The sequence below is a fragment of the Labeo rohita genome, chromosome 9, assembly GCF_022985175.1.
Source record: "Labeo rohita strain BAU-BD-2019 chromosome 9, IGBB_LRoh.1.0, whole genome shotgun sequence".
Taxonomy (NCBI): Eukaryota; Metazoa; Chordata; class Actinopteri; order Cypriniformes; family Cyprinidae; genus Labeo; species Labeo rohita.
The window spans coordinates 33,515,610-33,528,963 of record NC_066877.1 but is presented as its reverse complement, the minus strand read 5'-3'; the positions used below and the strand labels follow the sequence as shown (position 1 = coordinate 33,528,963).

Here is a 13,354-nt window from a genome sequence, read left to right as displayed (position 1 = left end):
GGTTAACTTAAAATAAAATATAGAAAACTTAAACTTGCTTTATTTCAGCTAGCTGCCAATGCAACATTTCTCATTTTCATTCAGTTTCACTTAAAGTACTAAAATGACTAAAAACCATAAAAAATAATAAGATAAAAAAAAAAAAAATATAAATAAAAAAACTCAGAATATAAAAAAGAAATCTAATAAAAATGACAAAAATACAACAAAATTAAAGAAAATGTAAAAAGTGAAGTGAAAATATGGCAATAAAACCTAATGCAATATATATATATTTAATTAATTGTCTTTGTGGTGCTTTTTTGTCTTTTTTGAAGCAGTCTACAAACATTATATGAAAGAGAGCTGCGTGCCACTTCTTTATGAAGGAACAAAATTAAGGTGAGTTAATAATAACATCATAAATTTTATTTTCAAATGAAGTATATCCTTCAATACAAATAATAACAAGACTCCAAGAGTCTGTAACCAGTCGGAGGTGGCGATTTCCGCAGAACGGGCTTAAAGAGAGAATAACGGGCAGGCGACTAAGACGAGAGCGGGTGAAGGAAAGCGAGAGAAATGAAAGGTTTGGTTTCACATTATATGATGATGTGTAGCCAAGTCCCTTTATGGTCTCGGGCTAACGTCCTAATGGGGACAAGCTCGCAGTGGATGAAGCCCACAGAGGATAAGATACTAAATCTCGCAATAAAAGCAATGTGATTTACAGTAAATTCCAGCAGGCTGACAGCGCCACAGCTGAGGGCATAAACACGCTCCTTTCAGCAGAGCTCCTTCTCTCGCTGAGAAGTACAATTGCGCGGCCAGGCGTTCTGGCTCACCAGCAATGACTTTGATAAATAACCAGGAAGTCCCACTGTTGGCTTAAAACTAGAAGTTGTTCAGTTGCAATTCTGCATTTGTCCTCCTTTAATGGGTATGGAAGTGGCTTTAGCCGTAATCTGGCATTGATTGATTAGGTCTCACTACGGCTCCCACCCCGCCTCCTCCGTGGAAATAGACGGCCGGCCGCAGCTGCGCGGGCTCTTACCGAGCGATGGCTGTATTAGGGCCCTGCACGCCTTATTTACCTGCAACACAAACACAGTTAATTCCACTTGGGTGGACGGACCGAGGGTGGACTCCAGGAAAACAACAAACCAGAAGTGACATGTTTTCGTTGGTGCTCGAGATATCTAGTGAAGAGGAAAACAACCGTGGATTCATAGAGCTGTAGCTGGCAGCCGTTAAAGAGACAGAATGGACGCGCTTTACTGCGAATGCAATGAAGTTTCTCAAGTCTATTAAAGCGGTAGCCACGGCTGAGGGCTGTTCCTTGGCAATAACACGGCATAAAAGACACCAATGTTCAATAAATAACTACATTCATTCATAATAATTACATATATATAGCCACTAGGCACATTAATATAAAGTGCATTTCATATATGTGTTAATTTGCACCTTTTTATCACTTAATTTTGTCTGCACACATACAGTACACTTATGTAAAGTAGTGTTGATCCAAATGGAGATCAGTGTTATTTTATCTATTAAAACAATGCATTTCATCCCCCCTTTAAAAAAAAAAAATAAAATAAAATAATAATAATCACATGCCAGTGCCACTGCACAGGATTATGGTGAACAACTACTGAATCTACAGGTATGTAGAGGTCTTTGCTATATTGGTAAGTTAACTTAAAGGATAAAGCCAAATCTTATTTCATGATATAGTAATTTTATTTCACAACAACAATTTTTATCATTTTTTGTTATTTTATCTTTGGTATTAATAATAAGAACCTAGATGTAAGTAACAAACTACAGGACAACTACAATAAAACAAAGACACACATGAAATCTGTTTCATTTTTTCCTAAATTCCATTTTAACTTTTCTAGACTCTATTTTAATGGTTACATTAAAAAATATTTATATATGTCTAATTGATTGAAATCATAAAAACGTGCAGAATTTAACAGCAATTTATTAAAAGTTTAACAAAAATTTGTTTTTAAGGCCCCATGAAATACATTTTATTATTTTTCTCAAATTCAGTTTTGTTTGTGAATCTGTTTTTCATTCATTTTCTGGATTCTATTTTAATTGCTTCATTACGTTTTAATAATCAGAAGCATGTCTAATGAATTTATAAAGGATAATTAGATTTGATAAAAAATTTATTTATTATAGGCTATTTCTTTTTTTAAGAAATGCTGTGTTGTTAAATAAATTCTGGTAAATATTTTTTATGGTAAAAATTCCTTAAACATTGTTTTAATAATATTTTTTTTATTAGTAGTAGTACTATCTTTACATTTAGTAATATATTAATATATTTCTGACTGTCAAGTTAAACCGAACTTTTATTTTGACGGGTTGCTGTGAAGACCATTAGGGTTTTCATTATATGACGACAGTTTTCCGCAAAATAAATGGTAAAATGCTCATGAAGTGACTCTCAGAGCAGTTCTAGAGATTATGTTCATGTGTTCATGTACTCCTATATTGAGGTGGCAAAAGCTGAAACACAGCGAGTGTCACGTGTATGTGTGTAGTAAACAAAAACTGCACGTTTGCGCCATTCACTAACACAGACACAGAAATACGCCTCTTATTATAATGCATTCTTAAAGTACCGCTACTAGTAAAATGTGGAATCGTATCATTTTTAAAAGCAGGGTATCGCGATACTTTTTAAGTACCGGTATATCGTGCAACACTAATGTAAAGTGATATATATTGTAAGATATAGCAAATCTCAACCTGATTTTTTATTTTGCCACATATTGTAACTATATTTTCACACAGCTCTATATATAAAGTTGGATGTATATTATATTAACTTTATCTGCATACATTCAGTACATTCACGTAAAGAGATATAGACTATATAGTAAATTTCTACTGCCTGATTTTTTTATTTTGTCACAGTATGTAACCATCGCTCGGATCTTTATATAAAGTTGCATATATATAAGTACTGTATGTCCAACTTTATCTGCATGCATGCAATACGTACGTTAATAAATATATACTATATAACAAATGGCCATGTGATAGAGTTTAGAATGTATTCCAATCAAAATTGTTCTCTCAAAATCAACTGTTATGTACAAATAATTTTTTTTTACCATGATTTTACCATAGTAAGGGCTGTTCATAATTGTAAGCATGATGCTAAGCTAAATAGACACAATATAGACAAAATTTTTTTATATTTACATTTCTTCATCAGAATAAACAATTCATACACCATGATATAGTTTATTATTAAAGTCAAAACTGTTATATAATTATATTTTTACCATGTTTTTACCACAATAAGAGCTGTCTGAAATTGTAAGCATAATGTTAAGCTAAAAAGACACAATAAAGACATATTAATAAATAGTTTATTAGCTAAACTTAAGGGTGTTTTACAGTGAAAAACTTATTATTATAAAATATGCATTAAATGCATTTTTATTTGAACATTTTACAACAATTGTGTACTTTTAATCAAAGATTCTGTTTCTTTCCAATCAAAATCAGTTGTTATATGAGAACACAATACATTTTTACCATGATATTACCACAGTAAGAGCTGTTTGAAGTCATAAGCATGATGCTAAACTAAATTGACACAATATAGACATAATATTTAATTAAACAGCTTATTAGTTGCAACTTGGCATGTTAATATGAAATATGTTACATGTTATGTTACATGTTTATTTGAACATTTTACAACAGTTGTGCATTCCAATCAAAATTTCTGTTTCCTTCCAATCAAAATCAACTGTTATATAAGAACACTATTTTTTTTTTTTTTTTACCATGATTTTACCATGGTAAGGGTTGTTCATAATCATAATCATGATGCTAAACAGACAATTGTGTATTTAAATGAAAGATTTTGTTTCTTTCCAATCAAAATCAATTGTTATATGAGAACACAATACATTTTTACCATGATATTACCACAGTAAGAGCTGTTTAAAAGTCATAAGCATGATGCTAAACTAAATTGACACAATATAGACATAATATGTAATAAATAGCTTATTAGCTAAATTTTAGGCTGTTTTACAGTTGCAACTTGCCATATTAATATGAAATATGTAGCATGTTTATTTTAACATTTTACAACAGTTGTGTATTACAATCAAAAACATTTTTACCATGATTTTATCATGGTAAGGGTTGTTCATAATCGTAAGCATGATGCTAAGCTAAACAAACACACAGACACTATTTAATAAATAGTTTGTTAGCTAAACTTTTCTTTACAGTTGCAACTTGGCACATTCATATAAAATATGCATCATGTGTTTATTTGAACATTTTACAACAATTATGTATTTCAATCAAAATAAACTGTTATATAAGAATACAATATTTTTTTTTTACTTTGATTTTACCATGGTAAGGGCTGTTCATAATCCTAAGCATGATGCTAAGCTGCACTCTAAAAAAAATGCTGGGTTGTTTCAGCCCAACTGTGGGTCAAATATGGACTAACCTAACTTTTGGGTTAAAGTTTTAATTGAAACATAATTTTTTAATTAAATTTTTAATTGAAACAGTTGGGTTAGTCCATATCTGACCCAAAGCTGGGTTGAAACAACCCATGGTTCATACACCATGTAATATAGTTTATTAGCTAAACTTAAGACCATTTTACAGTTACAGCTTAAGAACAGAAATTAGTTTAGAATGTATTCCAGGCAAAACTGTTAAATAATATACATTTTTACCATGATTTCACCACAGTAAGAGCTGTCTGTAATTGTAAGCCTAATGCTAAAAGCTAAAGCTAAAAAAACATAATAAAGACATATTTAATAAGTATTTTATTAGCTAAACTTTAGGCCATTTTAGAGTCAAAAACGTGAAATATTAATACAAAATATGCATTACATGCATGTTTATTTGAACATTTTACAACAATTGTGTATTCCAGTCAAAATCAACTGTTATAGACATTTTTTACCATGATTTTACCATGGTATGGGTTGTTCATAATTGTAAGTATGATGCTAAACTAAACAGACACAATTTAGACACACTATTTAATAAATAGTTTGTTAGCTAAACTTTTGTTTCCAGTTGAAACTTGGCATATTAATATACAATTTTACAACAATTATGTATTCCAATCAAAATCAACTGTTATACAAGAACACAATACATTTTTACTATGATTTTACTACAGTAAGGGCTGTTTATAATCGTAGGCATGATGCTAAGCTAAACAGACACAATATAGGCATAATATTTAATAGATTGTTTGTTAGCTAAACTTTGCAACTTGGCACATTAATATAAAACATGCATCACATGAGTTTATTTGAGCGTTTTTCAACAGTTATGGATTCCAATCAAAATCAATATAGAGGAACACAATACTTTTAATAATTTTTTTCCCATGATTTTACCAAAGATAGGGCTGTAACAGTATACGCAGTATTTAATAAACAGTTTGTTATCTAAACTTTAGCATGGCACATTCATTTAATATATGCATCACGTGTGTTTATTTTAGCATTTTACAGCGACTTGTGTGGCAGAATTTAATTCAGCATTTATTCTAATCGGAATTTAGAGTCAGAAACAATCCTCAGTGCTTCAGGTTTTATAGTTAGTGACAGTTTAGTGAAGCAGACCAACATGCGACATGCATGGAAGTTGGAAATCAATCAATCTATCCATACAATAATGGTCTGAAGGGTTTTATCGAGTGAATCTGATATCCACATGACTAAAAATCAACTCGTGCATATATTGAACCGCAAACGGCACCAAGAATTGACCACGAACAAACAGGGTTTGTGGCCGATGTTCGGCGTAATGAAAAACAATGTTTGTTTTGAATGAGGCACGGGAGGTTGAAAATGTAATTTCGACAGAGAGCCGGATATTGATTGTGTTTTACCAGCAGCAGATCCATTTTAATTAAATATTAAATACGAATGCAGGACACAAGAGCTACAAGTTGTTTTCAGCTGATCATCGAGCATCTTCTAAGAAATCGCAATCTGCGCCGGCGGCCCTATTCTTTAATCAAGTATTTAAATCAGGGCTGGGCTGAAACGCAATTCATTTCACATTCAAAGAATACTTTAGTTATTTTTAACAGGAGGTCTTCGTGTATGAATTTTAATGGAGACACTTAAATGGTAATTATTCTACTCAGACTCAAACGCAGGTAACAAATGGAATTCAATCAGTGGCTATGCATAATGACCATCATTAGGAGACAGAAAATAATAATGACATCCTCTCCGCATTAGAGACACGCGCTCGGCGAACTAAACCCGTAGCCATTATTGATCGCCATGGAGATAAGCAATTGTCACTTTCCCGCAGCATTGTGTGTGAATGTTAAATACAGCGGAACGATCCTCACCCCCCACACACCTTTTGTCTGCCGCTTTTTTTACTCCCATTTTACTGAGTGACAGAATGTGTTTGGTGTAAAATCTTAATGTGCGTCCGGCGCAAACGGATGGACATCATTGCACTTTTGGTTACTGTGCAAAGGTCACGTGACCCTCTTCATGCCGCTTTTGTGCTAATGTGAAAGATGCGCTGACATCACTTTAAACGGGATACAGAATATGCAAATGACACTGTGGAAGTGCACTAAAAAGTGCACCTACAGGTGCATGATAGTGTACGCTTTACAAGCGCTGTACTCATTCAGTGGATGGTAAACACAAGACAAGAGCGATGTTTGCAAATATGGTAAATTCAGAAGTGCACAGTGTGAGGTAATTTGGCAATCTAGAGACAGCAACAATATGCATTTTATCAGTTTATCAACTGTTTTCATACATATACAGTACCAGTCAAAAGTTTTCGAACAGTAAGATTTTTAACGTTTTTTTAAAGAAGTCCCTTCTGCTCGCCAAGCCTGCATTTATTTGATCCAAAGTACAGTAAAAGCAGTAATATTGTGAACTATTTTTACTATTTAAAATAACTGTGTTCTATTTAAATATATATTAAAATGCAGTTTATTCCTGTGATCAAAACTAAATTTTCAGCATCATTACTCCAGTCTTCAGTGCTAATATGCTGATTTGCTGTTCAAGAACATTTTTTATGATTATTATTATCAATATTTAAAACGTTTTTTTGGGGGGATTCTTTGATGAACAGAAAGATCCAAACATCGGCATTTATCTGAAATAAAAAGCTTTTGTAACATTATACACTATACCATTCAAAAGCTTGGAGTCAGTATAATTTTTTTTTCTTTTGAAAAAAAAAGAAAAGAAGAAATTAATACTTTTTAATTAATTTAGCAAGGATGCTCTAAATTAACCAAAATTGATTATAAAGACATTTATAATGTTACAAAAAATTTAAACTTATAAATTCTGAACTTTCTATTCATCAAGAAACCTGAAAAAATGTATTCGGCTGATTTCAACATAATAATAATAATAATAATAATAAAAATTTTTTGAGCAGCAAATCAGAATATTAGATTTCTGAAGGATCAAGTGACTGAAGTAACGATGCTAAAAATTCAGCTTTGAAATTACAGGAATAAATTACATTTTAAAATATATTCAAATAGAAAACAGCTATTTTAAATAGTAAAAAATGTTTTAAATTTTACTGTTTTTTCTGTACTTTGGATTAAATAAATGCAGGCTTGGTGAGCAGAAGAGACTTCTTTAAAAACTATTAAAAATTTTACTGTTCAAAAACTTGACTGGTAGTGTGTGTGTATATATATATATATAAAAAATTAGAGTATGTTTCATCACACTTCACATTCAATGTGTTATCTGCCATTTCTTAATTAATTGTGAAATTTACCAACAATATCTGAGTGAAAAACATTTTTTTCAGTGTAGAATATTAAATGATGATATAAACACAAACATTATATACATGTGTGTGTGTATATTTTTGTACATACATTTATTTGTATCATTAATATTATTTATTTGACTAAACATTTAGGTTACTCAAAATCCCTCTTAAAAAAAAGATTAGCAGTAAATGGTACTCAATTTCAGGCCAAATATCCACTGATTAATATGCCTGGCCTAGAATAAAACATTGTGAAATTATATTAAATGTCGAGACTCACTGCAAGCAGAAAGCGCAGAGTGTTAGTTATGGGTAAATACAGAAGCGCGTAAGACACTGGTTATGAGTGAAGATTGAAGAGTGTGAAGTTATTGTAATTGCGTGTCAGGCGGATGCTGTGGAAGGTGAAGGACAATGGTGTTCAGTCTGGCTCTGAGCCAGTGGGCAGCACGCGCTCGCTCCCTCGCTCCGTCCGTCCGTCCTGCAGCTTTCCCCCCCCCCCCCTCACCATCTCTGTCTTTCTGTTACCCATGCACATATTCACAGGTCATTTTCCCTTACACACCTAAACGCTGTCTCTCTCTTTCCCTCTCGATCCGTCGGCGGCACGCGGTGCGCCGCGTTGCGGTGCCGGGGTCTGAGCCCACCCCAGGTGAGACAAGCTCCGCTGCTTTGATGGATCTGCCATTTCAGCCCTGCTCTGTCCGACAGCAGGAGCCCAGGCCTTCACCCTCTCCCTCTTTCCCCCGCCCGCTCATCTCTTAATCTGAGAGAGAAAATATATATCCTATATCTCACAGATACATCCCCCTGAGCCGGCTGGAACAGCACTCATCTGGAATACAGACCAACATGCTATTATTTATTTAATGCATTGACAGAGAGAAGGAGGAAGAAACAAATGGCAGAACGCAGACGTGAGATGTAGGCAGTGAGCGAAATGCGTGAGAGTTTGAGCCAATTAGTCAGAACAGCCAAGAGTGGACGTTTAACGTCGAATGGATTTAAACACGGTGAAATGTAATAAAGTCAATGTGAAATGAGGTTCGCGTTGTTCTTCACATTCATACGTTGAAAAAAATTGGTGCAGAAATAGTTTTTACTCAGAAATTGACACATAATGACAAACAACACTAAAATAAATGTAAACATATTGAAGAAGAAATAGCATTTTCTTGTAAAACATAGTATCATTTGTACAGTGTAATGTTGCTTGTTTCTGAGTCATACTCTAAAAATATTTACTTACAGCTTAGAAAAAATCATTTTTTACTCTGCAATGTTGCATATTTCTAAGTCAAACTGGATATTTAATAAGAAATAAGTAGGAAAACTGAATTAAATGTGAAATTTTTAAGTGAAAAGACCTTATAAAACACTAATAATCTTTATTTAAAGCATTAAAAATATTTTTTACAGTGTAATGTTGCATATTTTAGGTCAAACTGGATATTTAATGAGAAATAACTAGGATCACTAAATTAAATGTGAAATTTTGATGTAGAAAGATTGAAATAATATTTTCTTGTAAAACATACTCCAAAAATCTTTGTTTACAGCTTCGAGAAAATATTTTTTTACAATGAAATCTTGCACATTTCTAAGTCAAACAGGATATTTAATAAGAAATAAGTATGATGACTGAATTAAATGTGAAATATTGAAGTAGAAAGACTGAAATAGTATTTCCTTGTTAAACATACATAATAATCTGTATTTACAGCTTCAAACAATCATTTTTTTTATTGTGTAATGTTGCGTATTTCAAACTCAGTTTCCAATAAGAAACAAGTAGGATGATTATATTAAACATGAAATCTTTAAGTAGAAAGACTGAAATAGCATTTTCCTATAAAACGTACTCACATAATCTTTATTTACACCTACGAAAGATCATTTGTAAGATCAACTGTGATCTCTCAAAATGGATATTCAATAAGAAATAAGTAGAATGATTGAATTAAATGTGAACTTTTGAAGTGAAACTTTCTTGTAAAACATATCTTCATAATCTTTATTTACAGCATTGAGAAATTTATTTTTTACACTATAATGTTTAAGTCAAACAGGATATTCAAGGAGAAATACGTGGGACGACTGATTTAAATGTGAAATTATTAAGTAGTATGACTGAAATAGTAACATACTCTAATAATCTTTATTCACGGGTTCGAAAAGTCATTTTTTACGTCAAGTCAAACTGGATATTCAATGAGAAATAAGTAGGATGATTAAATTAAATGTGAAGTTTTGAAGTAGAATGGCTGAAATAGTATTGTCTTTGTAAAACATACTTTAATAATCTTTATTTACAGCGTCGAAACATTTTTTTACAGTGTAATGTTGCTTATTTCTAAGTCAAACTGCATATTCAATGAGAAATAAATGGGATGTTTGAATCAAACATGAAATTTAGTAGAAAGTAGAAAGACAAAAATAGTATTTTCTTGTAAAACATACTCCAATAATCTTTATTTACAGATTCAAAATAATCATTTTTTACAGTGTAACATTGCTTATTTCTGAGTCAAACTGGATATTTAATAAGAAATAAGTATGATGACTGAATTGTGAAATTTTGAAGTAGAAATCCTGAAGTAGTATTTCCTTGTAAAACATTCTAATAATCTGTATTTACAGCTTTTTTTGTGTGTTATATTTTTTAGGTCAAAGTCAGTTTTCAATAAGAAATAAGTGGGACGACTGAATTAAGTGAGAAATTATTAAGTATTTACTCTATTTAAGCATTAAAAATTATTTTTTTACACTGTAATGTTGCATATTTCTAAGTCAGACTGGATATTCAATGAGAAGTAAGTGGTATGTCTGAATTAAATGCGAAATTTGAAGTAAAAGGACTTAAATACTATTTTCTTGTAAAACACTAATAATCTTTATTCACGGCTTCAAAAATGATTTTTTTACACTGTAATGTTGCATATTTCTAAGTCGAACTGGATATTCAGTAAGAAATTGGTGGAATGACTGAATTAAATGTGAAATTTTGAAGTAAAAAGACTGAAATAGTATTAACATACTCTAATAATCTTTATTTACAGCTTTGAAAAATAGATTTTATTGTGTAATGTTGCATATTTCTAAGTCACACACAATATTCAATAAGAAACAAGTAGGATTATTGAATTAAACATGAAATGTTGAAGTAGAAAGACTGAAATTGCATTTTCCTGTTAAACAATCACATAATCTTTATTTACACCTTCGAAAGATCATTTTTTTTCTCTAAGTCAAAATGAATATTCAATAAGAAATAAGTAGAATGATTGAATTTAATGTTTAACTTTTGAAGTGGAACTTTCTTGTTAAACATACCCTTATAATCTTTATTTACAGCACTGAAAAAATATATTTTTTTAACACTATAATGTTGCATATTTCAAGTCAAACAGCATATTCAATGAGAAATAAGTGGGATGACTGAATTAAGTGTGAAATTATTATAAATAAGTATTTACTCTATTTAAAGCATTGAAAATTCATTTTTTACACTGTAATGTTGCATATTTCTAAGTTAGACTAGATATTCAATGAGAAATAAGTGAGATGTCTAAATTAAATGTGAAATTTTGAAGTAGAAAGACTGGAATAGTATTTTCTTGTTAAACGTACTCCAATAATCTTTATTTAAAAGTTCGAAAAATCATTTTTACAGTGTAATGTTGCATATTTGTAATTAAAAATAAGTAAAATAACTGAATTAAGTGTGAAATTTAAAGTAGAAAGACTGAAATGGTGTTAAAGATACTCTAATAATCTTTATTTACACCTTTGAAAAATCTGTTTTTTAATGTTGCATATTTCTAAGTCAAACTGGAAGTCTATTTATTTTTAAAAATATAATGTTGCCAATTTTGGAATCAAAACATTAATATTTGACTTGATTTTGTCAATGGTAATTAACTGAATTGTGAAAAAATTGATGTTAAGTAACAGAATAGATTGTGATGGTTGATTGCAAAGGGTTTAAAAAACAAGTGAGCGGTCACAAATAGACGATACTGCAGGTTGCCAAGTTGTTTTTTGTTGTTGTTGTTTTTGGCGTTTCTACTGCTGGATGTTAGGCTAATGCTAATGTTTCGCACAATTAGACACAGCTGATGTGCAAATCTGATCCTAATGACAAATGTGATTTTTAAAGCCTTTATTTTTGTCACTGCAGCTGGTACATTTTCATTACTTGAATGACTTTGGTTGCTTTGTCACTGGATGGCAAATTATATGCTAATGTTTAAATGCTAACGCACAGTGTTTTGCACAACATGGCTGATCTGCAAATGCTATGTGCTGTCGGAAAAATAAAATTCCTAGGATTTCTGAAAGAGAAAATTCGCGCAACTCGAATGACTTGAATGTCACTGCAAATCATAGTGAATAGGGCTTGTTCCACTCAAAGAAAAGTGGTTTCAGGTCGATTATGAACACTTTTCACGATACGACCAAGAACATGCATTAACAGTTAAACCAGGTAGGTTTCCTTGTTTCAATTTGTTCAATCCACTCAAAATATTAGATATACAAACCCTCAAGAGATCGACGGAGCACAAAGCTTCCACAATATGAATTGCAGATCTCGTAAATGTCTTGCTAATTTACGAACACCTCATATAGAGACTAAACAAATGCCCTTTTGAGGCTTGTGAAAAGGAAAATGTCTTAGGCTCTCGAACGGATATCAACCGGCAGACATGTTTTTGTCTCCCTGAAGGACTGCCGTTGTGTAAATTAAACTTATTGTGCCGTTTCTCACTCAGTATGTGCCTTATAACCATGTTTCTTTGCTACATTCACGTATGATGATCACTGGGGCCTATTATATTTAAAAGCCTCATTGAGGTTTCCTGAAGAAGGTCACAACTGTTAACCATAAAATGTCATTTTCAGCAACAATGGTCAGTGTTCAGGGAGACATGGTCAAAGCACATGGTTTTAAAATACCCACTAAAACACAATTTTTCCTTCCTCTCTCTGCATTCGATGTTGAAGTGGAACTCCTGAAAAACCCACCCATGCCAAGGTCGTTCAATTAACGCCTCTCCCTTTCATGACCGCCAGGAGTGTGATTGAGAGAGAGAGAGAGAGTTAGATTCTCTGTCTACCCCGCTAAAGTGCTGCGTCCGTAGCCGCCGCGGCCCAACATCCTTTTCACAGCTGGAATATTCCGGGAAATGCCTGATATGCTGTGAAAGGGTCTAACAATCGGTACGAGTGAATAGCGCAGCGCTCCGAATGCTTCAAAAATAATAACTCCGAATGCAAGTAGAGATTCTAATTCACATATTAAGAGATGTATTACTTTATCTGTTGCAAGGTCATTCACATTCTTAAGTTCACTCCAATAAAAGCTTGTGAATATTAAATAATTATGACAATCAAATTGTAATGATTTTGCTTTACTGCTCATGTTGATTAAATCACAATGCGATACGAATAAAGCGGCCTTGCTTTTTTATTATACACTCTTGATGCATAGTAGCAAAAACCTCACATTATTACAATACCTTAATATACTTAAACTATTTCAGTTTCTTCAGGGACA

General features: G+C 32.0%; 1 protein-coding gene across 2 annotated transcripts in view; it reads right to left on the bottom strand.

Annotated features, from left to right (window-relative positions):
* The window catches only part of fign (fidgetin), a 169,729-nt gene that overhangs the window by 83,801 nt on the left and 72,574 nt on the right, over positions 1-13,354 (bottom strand). The window contains exon 3 of one of the 2 annotated variants that reach the window (XR_007828420.1): positions 519-1,073. The exons of the other annotated variant lie outside the window; for it this stretch is intronic. The gene's annotated coding sequence lies outside the window, so the exon portion shown is untranslated. Of the gene's footprint in view, positions 1-518; positions 1,074-13,354 lie in introns of those variants that run through there. 2 annotated transcript variants of the gene reach the window in all.